The following is a 15,700-nucleotide window of genomic DNA, read 5'->3' on the forward strand; positions in this document are numbered from 1 at the left end:
GTGATGCCGCGCCGGTGCGGCACGTACACGCAAGCGAGAAACATCTATCGAATGTGTTTGCAAATCGCCGCAAGGCTGGCGGTAATTTAATTTGAAATCAAAGATCTATCTTTTTCTCCTTCTCTATCTCTTTATCTTTCTTCCTTTCCCGGCGGAGAGGAAGTCGAATCCGCGTACCAGACCACCGTGTGCGCAACGGAAATAAAGAATCTACATGAAATTATGCACCTGTCCATTAGCCGGTCGCTTACTCGGAGTTCTAGGTGCGCGCATAACTTTCCACGGGTCCTGTGTTGTAACCTCCCTTTGTATCCGTCGTAAGGTCGCGTGAGAGCGCAATAATTTAATTCAAGCAGCGGACGTAAACTCGGTCTAACGAATAGGATGCAGTTCTTCTCAGCGGCGGCGATCCCCTTCGTTCGCGCGTGTCTCGTGTCCTCGAGTACATGCGAGTATCAGGGATATATATACACGCGCGTGTGTATGTACGTGCATATAGAAGCGTGTATACCAGCCCAGCACGTATCCGCGGAAGTGCGACCGTATGCGCACGAGTCCTTCTTAACTAATCGCCGACGAAGCCCGGGACACGGTATGGTCGCGGATCGCAGTTACACCAAGACGAAAGTACGCGCGATGTAATGCTAATGAACGCTTACTTACGTCATAAATCCGTTTCTATTGCGGTCGTTTCCAGACACGACGATTAACTTTTACCGACGATTAATCTCGCTCATGTGCGCCGTGCAACCGCGTCCCGCTCAATGACAAGAGGTCTGTTTTCTACGATTCAACTTGTAATGTAATACACGTTTGGACCTTAAAGAAATAGGTATATGTTTAATATTCAGCAAAAGCGTGACGAAAAACCTAAGATTTTTTGCAATTTTGATTTTAAATACTTTACAGTGATACGAGTAAAACCGAATACTTATATTATTACATGGCACCATGCACGTTACTGTTACTAACATCTTTTTAATGCGTCAATACAGTAGCGTGAAATTATGCAGTAGAAAAGGATTTCCAAAGTTGCAAATTTATAGTGGACCGTGGTCGTTTAGAGAGATAATATTCATTATTTTAGATTCTCCATTGAAATTATAAAGAAGTTGCAAATTAGTGGACCGTGGTCGTTTAGAGAGATAATATTCATTATTTTAGATTCTCCATTGAAATTATAATTCGACCCTTAAACGTGGTCCTATTCCGAAGGGTTTTATTGGTAATCAGGAGTGACGGGAATACAAACCGTCTCAAATCGCTAGGGACGTGCCACAGCCATTAAGGTCGTCCACACGTGCGGCATTAAGATGCTCCCTTACCGCGCAGGGTAATTTGCTCATGTAACAAGAGGCGGATAAAAGAGACGAATTTTGCGGATAACGGCAGCAATGCACCCTTCGTAATCGCCTTCGATCATCGTAATGCGACATACATACATACACCCGCCTTCGGCGCAAAATTAACCGCGATATCGAGCGATTGAAAGCTTGTCTGATAGATGCACAAAAAATTTGCTCCATCGAAAGGATATTATGATATTAATAGGGGAGAATGGGCATGAAGGAGACATGATTTGCAAGAGCCATTTTGTATTTCAACTAACTGAATGTTTCCAAAAATTTAAAAATATTGACAACAATGCTAAAACTACGTCATCCATGTATATTTGATAGTCATCGTTAAAATGATGTTTTCGTAATGAGAGATGCAAAATTGTCGCTACAAAAAGTATGTTTCTTGAGTTAAACTTCCAAGTGTTTTTCATTTATTTGCGATTAGCTTTCGGAAAAAGCATTTTTTTTATCGAATGCTATTATACATTAACGTAACTAACAATAAGAACGTATAGTTACACATTTTTTTGTTTATTTTAGTTTATCAGATTCTGTGATTTTTTAATTTTTTTACACATAATTTTATGAAAGAGCCAGTTCTTTTATTGCATATCCAGGGATGTGATTCTGTCAGTGCACAGTATAAAATTGTCTTCAGATGTCTCTTTCTCCAAGGAACATCCCTGTGAATACTTCAAGTATTTCTTTATTATAAGACAGCAACATAAGACAATAAGTGTTTTTAATTAGAAACATTATATTTTGTTTTCCACATGTTTATTAATTTCAAAAAATCTTAATAATTAATATAAAAACTAGTTATAGACTCCTTTTGTTAAAAACAAATGAACAATCATGAATTATAAGGCTATAAAGAGTCGAACGCAGTTAACAGTGCGAAAAATTATTTTAATCTTACAATAAAGAATACAGTCGAACGTTTCGGTCTGAGATTTAGACCATCTTCAGCGACCATGTAATAATAAAACCAATGCTCCATATACTCCAAGTTATAATGCCAATTGTAAAAACAATCATTGTTGATTGACAATATGCTTCTGTGCACCAACCAGAAGTAAATGCATCGATAATGTGTGGAGATGTGTAATAAAATTTAAAAAGTCGGTAATATGTCTGTGAAAAGGCCGTTAATAACACAATCTATTACAATCAAATTCATATATTATTCTATTGAAGATTGTCCAGAGAAAATTAATTAAAGAAAACATTTTTTTACACTCACCCCTGTTGGTAGACAAAAACATAATTACACAAATTGAATACATAATTTAATAATACTAGATTGTCTGACTAAAACATATATGTGTCCGTATTCGTCAGAAGGAAACGATACAATGAGGAACGTTAAATTGCTGACAACAAAATAGAAATGATTAGGTCAAATTACTGTTGTCAATTTATCTAAAATATCTGCGTACGACCGATCAAGACCTTCCGTGTCAGTTTTTAAATTCAGACCATTATTTTGAGATTTTATATGTAGCATTTCAGAAATCAATCGCTTGTGATAAAAATTTTCATTATCCATAATTTCCACACTATCCCATTCAAAATCATGACTATGCTGCAACCTATGGTCAGTGATAACAGATCTGGAGGATGTATTTCTCCGTATATGACTGCGATGTTCGTTAACTCTTGTTTTTAACATTCTCTTTGTCTGACCGACATAAGTAGCATCACAATCACCACATTGAATTTTATATACAATGTTATTTTTCATAAAATGTGGAAGGCGATCCTTCTGTACTTTGATGAAGTTATTCAATTTATTCTTATTGTATCGTTTCCTTCTGACGAATACGGACACATATATGTTTTAGTCAGACAATCTAGTATTATTAAATTATGAATTCAATTTGTGTAATTATGTTTTTGTCTACCAACAGGGGTGAGTGTAAAAAAATTTTTTCTTTAATTAATTTTCTCTGGACAATCTTCAATAGAATAATATATGAATTTGATTGTAATAGATTGTGTTATTAACGGTCTTTTCACAGACATATTACCGACTTTTTAAATTTTATTACACATCTCCACACATTATCGATGCATTTACTTCTGGTTGGTGCACAGAAGCATATTGTCAATCAACAATAATTATTTTTACAATTGGTATTATAACTTGGAGTATATGGAGCATTGGTTTTATTATTACATGGTCGCTGAAGATGGTCTAAATCTCAGACCGAAACGTTCGACTGTATTCTTTATTGTAAGATTAAAATAATTTTTCGCACTGTTAACTGCGTTCGACTCTTTATAGCCTTATAATTCATGATTGTTCATTTGTTTATTAATTTCCTAAAAAGTTATATTTGTTATATATATAGGATAATATTTTATTTTATTTACGTTAAAACTTAAATAATTTAATATTCGGTTCTTTTAAAACAGATTGTAGCTTTTTCAAAATCATGTTGTTTTGAAAGAGCTGAATTTTAAGTTTATAAAAAATGGTGATTAATCTCAGTTAATAATTAAGTATTATTTTTCTGTTAAATGGATCTTATAGATAATTTAGTATACTTAATTAAGAAAGTGATTATATTTGTTCAATACCAGATTGAATTATTTTTTTAAATATTTAAAGAAAAGGCTTTTTCATGCCTATTCTCCCCAATTATAATTTCTTTCTCTTTCTCTCTCTCTCTCTCTCTCTTCAACAGTCCCTCGTTTTTGTGCAGTCACTCAAAATGTCACCATTAGTGTATAATGAGAGCAATTTAATAAATTTTCTGCGATATTCGTATTTGACACTAGGCTTAACTACATAATTGAACAGATACGGACTTCAGAGGCCACTATTATTTTTCAGAAAAAAATTGAATTAAAATGTATATTATAATATTGGAAAACAATAGTTAAACGTATGCTCGACAAAGTTCGTCGAATCAATCGAAAACTTAATGTCACAAAACACTTAAAAAACCAAGAAAGATCACAAAAATGTTCTCTTTGCCCAACTAAAGGTTAAGATTATAATTATTAAAATAAATAATTGAAAAATGGAAACATTAAGACTGAACAATTTTACAGACAATGTATCATTCTTAACTATTAACAAAAACGGGCCAGGCATGACATTGACCAAATATTTACAATGTCATCTTTATTTGATGGTGCGATCATTCATCATTCTGCATTCGTGCGGCGCAAGGCAATCAAAAACGCAATCGGTTTGCCGCTCGTACTGTTCTAATTAAACAATCGTTAATCATTTAGAACGTTAGTTGCGACGAAGCGTGTTATAGATTCCTAATGAGTACGTGATTAGGCACGACCCCCATGACCATTTATGAATTAGGTGTCGAACGTGCGCTTTACGGCAACCGTTATTATAGGCAGCATTAACGGTTTAATACCGAAGACGATCTTCCAATATAGTTTTGTTAACAAAACATTTTGTTGACCAACTGAAATAATTCTAATTTAGTAATCCTTGCTCTGTTAATAAAAAGCGCTTGATACATCACCAGCAAAACAGATTTCAGCGAGAGTGGTGATTTGCATGAGCGTGACATTATACCTTGAGCAAGAATCAATTATCTAAATTGCCATTATACGTATAAACTTGAAAGTATATTATGCTTTCAGCGATAAATTAACGCATAAACCGTAACTAAATTTAATTCCTCTATTTAATTAACGTATCGTAAATTATATTAAAATTTCTGTTAAATTTAATCACGGAATACAGAAAAAACTAATCTAATATAAAATAAAATTCATGATTAGTTTTTAAAAAAGAATGATGAAATTAGAGGATATATAATGGATCTGAATAAAAGACGCGTAGAAAACTCGTTACGGAGACATTTATGATACAAATATTGTGCATGCAAATTCAATTCTGTTACGTGCGCTCTAATGAGATAAATCATAAACGCATCTCTTACGTGAAATTGTAACTAATGTGTTGCAACTCCAACTGCCATTAAAACGGTACAATATTAAATAACGTTCCGAGACAAATCGACTAAAGAGCGATCTAACGCTCGCTCGCAGAGGAATCGTGCAGTAATGTTTTGTCTTATTTATCGCATGGATATCCATTTAAGCGCGCATTATACCCGATCAGTTGAACATATACGAGACGCGATTACGTAATTCGTACCATACATATATTTCGATACTTCGATTTAATTCATCCTTCGACATAAACTTTATCCAGTCCGTGCTGCTCCTAATAACCGGACTCTTTCTTATCCACTAGGTAAAGTGCTTGGGTCTGTAAGAAGACTTAGAAATGACTTTGTCTGCGACTCTTATCTAACGTGCTGCAAAAATTTTATCCTGTTCGATTGAAATCGGTACTATCACCGATATGCGAATATGCGAGTATAGCAATCACCGCGTCGGTGTACCAAAACCTCGTAATCGTGGCCTGCACCGCAGGACAAAACGACCAGCAAAGATCTATCGAGGCACTGATCGCGCGGCCGCTGCGTCGTTATGTGGAACGATTGCGATACTGCGGTACAGTTACCTTGACACGAGGAGAGTACATCCTTGCGGCGTGCGTGAAACGAGGATGAAAACGGGGCCGCGCCGTGAATGCACGTCGATAAATATTTCTAGGCTACAGCAGTGTGCATAAGAAACATAAATTGATGCGGTGTCATATAAAATATATCCATCAAATTATTCGGTTAAACCGCTTGGTTTTGTGTATCGAATTCTAGATATATAAATTATAAGCGTGCAATATTGATGTTAGGTAAAATGTAACATCCATGTAATAGTAAGAAATAAAAGAACTGGTAAGTAGGAATATAGGATGTCGCAAAATATTAGGCAAACGGAGCATGCTTTTAAAAATCAACACTGTCGTATAACTAAGTTCAGCGCTATTTTAGAATTCACAAATTCATACGCTAATAAATATGACGAGGCAATAAATAAAATGACCACCGTAAATCGCTACAAGTTCAAGTTGTCCAGATACTTTATGCCTCGTTTAAACGAATCGTCCAGCGGCTGAGTTATCTAGAACGCAGATGTTGCTACCTGCCTGCAAAACGACTTTGTATGCATTAAGCAATATCGTGTAGATATTTTATTATAGTGTGTGCGTGGACATCACCATGACATTCGCAAAATCATCAATAAATACGAAAGATAAAAAAAGCCATCTGTCAGACGTCAATGGCGGCTAATCTTCTTGTACAAGTATGTCAAATATACACTCAAGATGCAATCTATCATACTTCAAACTTAGTTGCTTAAGTAAGATTCCAATTAAACTAAATGCCCGATTTGATTTTATTGCGCAAAATGATGCTGATTTAAGAATTAAAATTCTATTACAAGACGGATCAATTTAAAAATTGCGTATAGTATATCTATCTCACGATTCTAATTCGATGCAATCCCATCTTTCTCATTTTCACAAATACCTGAAAATATTTTTGTTAAAAATATTTTCTTATTGTAGGGCGTCGATTGCTGGGGCAGGGCTCGTGTTTCGATATATCGAGATGTAACGTAAAATAAGTGGAAGTGGAACGACGATGATCACAAGCGAATAAGAAATCGGACGAAGTAAGACGAACCTGGAATCGAGGCGAGATTCAATCTCAACGGATGAATTCACCATGAAACATTGCGATTCACTACATAAGCGTTTTCGCACAGTCTTCTTGCAACCCTGGTCCGTGCTATTTTCTCGCATCTACTCACGTTTCCTTCCTCATAGATTTTTCTCTCCTTCGATTCATGCTTCATACGTATGCTTCTTGTGATACAACACTTTATTTTGCATTACTTTTTGCGCTGCTTTTCATCTAAAGATTTTTTGCCCTTTGTTAAATGAACAATTGTTTAGCAAAATTAGTTTTTCTATCTCTATACCTTTTCCGCAGTTTTCTGATTTTTACAAGATATCTTTAGCATATTACATCACTAGAAAAATGGTGCGTATTGTTGGATGATTTTCAATTTTGAGTTAAATATCGCTCATAGATGCAGTGTGTTGCATCGGCCGTGTGTTCATTGATGCTTCTATCTCTAAGCTCAGTTATTACTGAAACTACTATAATCAATGCGCTAATATGAAGCCGGTCAGTACTAAGAATTAACAATTTCCTCTAACCTAAGGCTTGCAGTGCTAACTTTGCGCGCGATGCAACCAACGCCGTATAGTAAATCAATATAAAATCGTAAATATTACGATCCCTTCCCCCTCCTTTTCTTCCCGAATAAAAAGCAGTAATATGTAGAAGAAGCTATTTATTGCGATAATTATTCACGATGCGGACGCCCACGCGACCCCTAGGAAGTGCATGATTAAATTATGTATTGTAATGATTAAAATCGCGTAGTATAATGTACGATAATGATGTATCGCATTCTTTTTCAGATACTACAAAATTATCATTTTCTATCAATGACGGCGTCGGTTTTAATTGCATAATTTAAAAAATAGAAGTAGATTATAAACTAATTGCGACACACATACATACGTATAACATTACGACATATATTACATTAATTCTACTAACGTTAGAATTACTAATTTTCTATTTTCAGTAACAAAATATTTATATTATACGAGTTTCCTTATTTGGAAAGATCACTACGTTCACGTATTCGCGTTTGCAACCATTCTATCCTTCCACTTCGGCCTATTTTATATCTCGGTACGTCAAAATGTGTCGTCGTTAAATATACATATGTATGTAAAAGTTGTGCAGATTCTTATAGTGTTAAAAAAAGTTTAAAACCTGCATTTGTCCTTGTCACTAATAAGAAGCAAACAGTAATACATATTATAGCCATTAACAAGAAAACAGAATGTCACAACATGGTGCGAATTCTTTCTCCGTTTAAAAAGTCCGGCTTCGTTTATTTATAAGACTTCGCCAATTCTTTCATGCATAAATAACAGAATATTACGTATAAATATAGAAAGAATTTTGTGGGCTTCAGATTATATCGGCCCGCATTTCTCGCTGTAATGCGTGGCTGAATGATTATGCCGCTCGTTTGCTCACTCTGCCCGACTATCCAATTGCTTACTCGGTACGGTTGCCGTTTAAAGACCACGATAATGTATCTCTTCTTCATCGTCGAGAAGCTAAATGGAATCCGTCCGTGGACAGACGACACCAACGGTATCCCCTGTCCACAACCGCGAACGTCGTTCCGCTTGAAGACATCGGCGTCCAATGACGTCGTCATGCTTGCTTAGCTACCGAGACAAGTGGTACACCCTACATACATTTGTATGTTTCGCAATGTTTGTACACTCGGTAAACAATCAAAGCGTAGCTCGCAGTGACGCATTGTTTCATGAAAATATTACTCTAGAGATGTATATTTCTTTATAAAAAAAATAGTAGAGATTAAAGTTCATTAATAAATATGATTTTTCATTAAATAAAAACATATTGCAATTAACTTTTTACAACTTTTCATCATAAATAAAATAATTCGTGATAAGAAATATTAATTCAGATCATGAAAGTGGATTGCAATCTAAATGCAAGGTTTTAAACTGTTTGACCTTAATTTGATAATATTTCTCTTATATCTAACATAAATATAATTTTTATTAATTTGCGTTGTAAGTCTGAAAAAATTTCGGCGCGTATTTAAGGATCTACATACGTAGTATATAAATTTACACGATATTATATTAGAAGCATCCAAGATCCAGCTTGACCTTAAATGGCTTATTCTCATCGGTATTTAATTTGTAATTTTTATATCGCAAATAATATTTGAAAAGTATCAATATCCAAAACCATATGTATATAATATGTAGATATTTATAAAGATCTTTAGTGTATTAGATTTAGAGAAAAAATGAGAAGGGAGAGCGGAAATCTATAAATTCGCTAAACCAAAATGATTGTATGAATTGGACATCTATTTCTATAGATAACTCTCTCTCTCTCTCTCTCTCTCTCTCTCTCTCTCTCTCTCTCTCGTAATATTATTTTAAAATATCAATGGAGCCATCTTGTAAAATCTTTTACAACAGTTTGCATAGGTACAATTCGTCAACAAGCAGATATGGGATTTGCTTCATCGACTGTAGATATTCAAACTTTAATCGTTCAAACCAAATCATTCAAATCCTCATTGAAAATGCATATACTTACAGAGTAATAAGAGTCAAGACACGAGCGATTCTCCTCGGGATTGGTCAGCGCCATGTTGAGACTATGCATGGTAGTGAAAACGTGAGTGTGTATGTAAATGTATGTACTTATTGATGTAACTAGCGAAAAGTAGGCGCCAAAGTAAACAGAGAAGCCAACATTTTTCTTTATCATTTCCAGTCCAGCAATGACGTCTTTCCGGTCTCATGCCTAAACTCTTATAGTGACTCTATATACTTGAAAACTGACAACATATATATTTTTTGACATAAATTTTTATTTCTATTAATAAAGAGAATTTGATATTTTAGAGCATTCTGTCTGTATTAAAATTTGTGCATCTAAATAAAAATAAAAATAAAATTTTATAAACGAAATAAGAGAAAATACAGTTTCGGTTAGATTTTAAAATGCCTAATAATATTTTTAAATATAAATTCACATCTTTCATTTACGTCAACTACGTGTAGATTACTGTCGGACTTAAAACAATTATAAATTGAAATCGACTGAAACTGAAATAATATTTAATATCACAATTAAACTGATCATGGATTTAATAATAATGCTACTATTATATATTATAATACCATATACATATAACATTATCCACTTATCAATTGTTAAAATCTAAAAAAAGTTACAAAAACAAAAAATTAACATATGTTATCCGAAGAGAAAGCAATTACCTACGTATGATAAAAAGTTTGAAATATATATATATATATATATACATACATTCCTAGCTTTTATATGTTAATTATTTAGAATTGTCAATGAAATAAAAAGGCAATTAAGAGTCAATATTATGTGTGAACTAATAAAACATTTAATGCAACAATTAAGAAAAGGGGACATTTAAAAATCAGATTATTAGATTTGCGTTGCAAGACCGACAATTGTTCGGCGCGCAATTTGGGGGGACTACATATATTAATAGAACGTTATTTCTCACTTTGGATAAATATTGCGAAGAATATTACTACGTCGACCCGCCATCAGAGGTCTATCGATATTCGCAAATTCTCGCAAGTGCTGAGACACGCGTATATCTCTTTATATAGAATCTCGATTTAATAACTTACACCGGCGTCTAAGGTAGGCTTCCACTACAATACCTTACTGATGAGTCCAGTAGTGGAAGCCGGGACGAAACGCCAAAAATTACGTGATATTCTTCGCAATATAGAATATTAGAATATATTATCAGATTTAGATTGACTCTTATTCGCCATTTTCAACGTATTAATTATTGTTTATAAAAAGAGTCCTTTATTTCTTCAATTATTTGAAAACATTTAATATATTATAAATTAAAATAAAATAACAATAAACTAAAATTCACACTATAAATGCGCACGCAAACAGAAGTCAAACCATATTGTAAACGTTTCGGCTGCATATTCGAGCCATCCTCAGATGTACATATAAATATTAATTAACGCAGTAAAACATCTTTAGTTAACGCAGAAAAAACAAGAAAAAAACTATGATGGATTGTTATGTTCTAAAACGTTGAGTATTTCCACAGAGAGAACAATTTAGCTCATCAAGCGATTGGAAGATCGTTTGTGATGTATCCCTGTGGTACTAATAAGGACACAAAATTAACGTTATATTAATAAAATAATGTGACAAGCAATTGTCCCTCTGACAAAAAACTCACCCTCGAGTAATCCATGTCGTTAAAAGAGTCATTTATTAAAAATCGGTGACGATCAAAATCATTATTTTGTTAACACATTGCAAATGCAAGTCGTTCCAAATATAAAACTTTTATAACCGTCCAACTAACTTAATTATTTAGAGTAGTCCAGTATATGAAGTGTGACGTACAAATGCATACGCATATTTGACATCGCGTTGCATTATACTATTTACGTCTTATTAACACGAGCAATATACAATTTCTGCGAATACATTTGCTTTTGTGTTTTATATGTCAAAATGGATCCACGACAGTGTCTGTTTTCGATTATATTAATTTTATTAGTGACAACAAGTATCCATGGCCAGATGAGACCAATAAAAGTCGGTAAAAATATTTTTACAAAACTAATAAATTTGAGAAAATATATCGATGTGTGGAAATTTTGCGTACGTTTAAAAGAATTAATTAACAACAAAATTGATAAAGACTGAAATCTCGATAATAATATACATTACTGATATTATGTAAAAAAAAAATGTAAAAAGTATTTTAAACCAAATCAGTATTCGCACAGAATACTGTAAGAAATATCATTTTTTTTCAACTACATTGTAAAGAATTGTTTATAACAAATATTTATCACAACCTTATTTTAAATTACATAATATTATTCCTCAAATTTTGACTTTTATATAAATAAAAAACGTTTAATTACATTAATTTCAAACAAAATTATATTAATTTAAAGTACACTAAATTTTTTAACACCAGTTACGAAAATTTAGGAACGAAAATACCAATTAGGATCAATAAAATATTCTATTTATTCACATACATAGTATAATTAAATAACAACTAACTGTATAAATTATCATTTATCTTTTTCTTTATGATGAATATGCCAATAAAAAATATCATTAAAAACAGTATATAACAATTTATGTCAATTCATAACTAAAACAAAACTAAAACGTATTTACCATAAAAAAGTTATCAATATAAAGAAAATAAAAGAATATTTATCATATAATAAAATAATTTTTAATTAAAGAAGTTCATTAGTGATGAATTTTGCAGGTGATAATATCAGTACATATTCACAAAGTCACGCAAGAGAAATATTTTTAACGATGTTCACATGCACTTGTTACTTAATATTGATCCAATACGAATATAAATTGTAAACTCATGCGTAGTCATCAATTAGTATTAGCTATTATTAAAGTAAATACATGTAATAATTATTTTATTATATAATACAGATATAGTTAAAAAATTAATTGCCATTTTTCTACTTTAAATAATTATTACTGATAAAGTTATTGATTAATTCAGCATATTTATTCTATATTTATTTTTTATAACAAATATACAGGGTGTCCGGGAAAAAAATGAATAACGCTTAAGGGAAGATTCTTGAAAACATTTTGAGACGAAAGTTTTAAAATGTTGAGGCTACAATAACCTTTGAATTATAAGTTAATTTTAAATGCTTATAATTAAAAAATTATTATAGTTTCAACATTTTGGTATTAGAATTTTTGTCTCACAATCAGAATGATCTCAAGAATCTCTCCTTAAGCATTGTTGTCTCTTTGCCGGCCACTCTATATATGTTGTATATGTATATGTATAATATATATTTTTGATACAAATTATTTTTCTAAATTTTGTTAATACCACGAAAGTATTTTTTAGCTTTAAAATGCATTTTTTTATGATTTCAAAAAATGTGCTTGTGTAATTTATTTCAAAAACTTGCATTAAAATTATTCTGGTGTTTGTTATCATTATGTTATATCTTTTAATCTTTTTATTATATTTCGCACATTAATTAAGGACGTTCTCCGACTGCAGTTGTGCTCAACCTAAAGTTTACTCGCGTCCACGCAATCGCCCCTACACATAGAAAGTAATAGTTGACTACCACTCCGTTCTTTCACTTGTTTCATTGTTTCCCTCTCGCTTTCGCTATTGCCGCCGGTCGAAAATATAGCGGAGCTATTTACTTTGCTAAATGGTTTCTTAAAAATGAATACCGGAAGGCATATTCAAGAAAATTTCATATTATTCCTTGTAATATCAAAGTTTATGTCTCTTTATTTCAAAAAATTCTAAAGAAAACTTTTTTTACAGTGAATAAGAAACCACTTTCGAATAAGCTTTAGATAGGGATTCTACGTTAAACGTTTCAACTTTGAAGTGGAATATCTCGATTTTTAATCCCGTAACGAGTACTGAGCTTCAAAGCATATGTTCAGAACACTAAAACAAGCTTTTTCTGTAAGTTTCAGAAAAATCTAAAGAAAATGGATTTTTCGGAGAATGTCTTTAATGTATTGTATATACACACATATACAGGATGTGTCAAAAGTATGGAAACGGTCGAATATCTCGAAAGCAAAGCCTCTTTGAGAAAAATGTTCTAGACAAAAGTTGTAATGTTTAAAAAGATCTATTCACTGATAACATCCCCTTGATCTTGGATGGCGTCGCCAAGGCTAGATCAAGATCACATCGATTTTTTAAAATGAAATACCCCATTTTTTATTACATATTTTTGTAGCTTAACTAGAAAGCTTTCTAAAACAAATTTTTATATAATAAAAGATTTTTAGCTGACTGAAGTTTGGAACGTTTTTGGAACGAATTTTTCAAAATGATTTCTCCCATTTCTCCTTTGGCACAGATGTTCCTCTGCATGCCAGAAAACAAATAGAAAACACGCCGATCAAATACATGTGTCGGAAGCCACTCTTATGGGCGAAAAACCACCCTCGAAACAACTTAAAAATTTCTCAAAGATCGTAGAATGGTTTCTCCCATTTCTCCTTTTGCACAGAGGTCCCTCTGCATGCCAAACAATAAATAAAAAATACCCCGATCGAATACGTGCGTCGGAAGCCACCCTTATGGGCGAAAAACCACCCTCGAAACAACTTAATAATTTCTAAAAAATCGTAGAATGATTTCTCCCATTTCTCCTTTTGCACAGAGGTCCATCTGCATGCCAGACAATAAATAAAAAATACCCCGATCGAATACATGCGTCGGAAGCCACCCTTACGGGCGAAAAACCACCCTCGTAACAACTTAAAAATTTCTCAAAGATCGTAGAATGATTTCTCCCATTCCTCCTATTGCACAGAGGTTCCTCTGTATGCCAGACAATAAATAAAAAATACCCCGATCGAATACATGCGTCGGAAGCCACCCTTACGTGCGAAAAACCACCCTCGGAATAACTTAAGAAAGTGGTTTTTCGCCCATAAGGGTGTCTTCCGACACATGTATTCGATCTGGGTGTTTTCTATTTGTTTTCTGGCATGCAGAGGAACATTTTAGCCAAAGGAGAAATGGGAGAAATCATTCTATGATTTTTTAGAAGTCATTAAGTTATTTCGAGGGTGGTTTATCGCCCATAAGGGTGGCTTCCGACGCATGTATTCGATCGGGGTATTTTTTATTTATTGTCTGGCATGCAGAGGGACCTCTGTGCAAAAGGAGAAATGGGAGAAATCATTCTACGATCTTTGAGAAATTTTTAAGTTGTTTCGAGGGTGGTTTTTCGCCCATAAGGGTGTCTTCCGATACATGTATTCGATCGGAGTGTTTTCTATTTATTTTCTGGCATGTAGAGGAACACCCACGGTAATTAATTCTATCCCTCGGAAAATTTCACAAAATAAAAAATGACCACCTTTCTATATTAATTGTCACAATCCATGCACGATTAACGTTACGACTGAACCTTATCGTGCATGAATAGTGACAATTAATATAGAAAGGAGGTCACTTTTCATTTTGTGAAAATTTCCGAGGGACAGAATTAATTACCGTGGGTGAACATCTGTGCCAAAAGAGAAATGGGAGAAATCGTTTTGAAAAATTCGTTCCAGGAACGTTCCAAACTTCAGCTAAATAATTTAAATAATTTCAATTACTTTTTTCAGAAATTACGTTTATTAGCGTATTTGATTATTGATTATACGTAATAGATTTTATTGGTATAATGTTATTACGAAATTGATTATCAGAACAATCCTTCACGATATTAATTATTAATTAGAATATTAATTTATAAACATATACTTATGAAGATATACGTGATTGAAAACTAGTTAACTTACACTCAAAAATCTTGAATCAAATATAGTGTTCTAGGTGAGAGATTAAACTATATATATATATATATGTATATGTATATATAACAGTTTTTTACATTTTAAAAATAAATCACAAAAGATCAATATTAATTTTAAAAGAATTCTTATACCAAATTGTCTATTTTAACGTAATACATTTTATTAATGAAAGATAATAAAATGGTACATATTACCATGAAAAATGACTCATATATTATTGAAAGTAGTTCAAAGTAAACATACATAAAGTATATATTCTTTTGTTGCATATATACGTAATAATGATTTAACATTACTATTATAAACAACTAGTGTACATGTGTTGTTAAATCATTATTACGTATATATGCAACAAATGGATACACATTTTATGAATGTTCACTTTGAACTGACACCTTCAATAATATATCAGTTACTATCCATGATAATATATTT

This window comes from Cyphomyrmex costatus, unplaced genomic scaffold (genome assembly GCF_001594065.2).
Source record: "Cyphomyrmex costatus isolate MS0001 unplaced genomic scaffold, Ccosl1.0 scaffold125, whole genome shotgun sequence".
Lineage (NCBI taxonomy): Eukaryota > Metazoa > Arthropoda > Insecta > Hymenoptera > Formicidae > Cyphomyrmex > Cyphomyrmex costatus.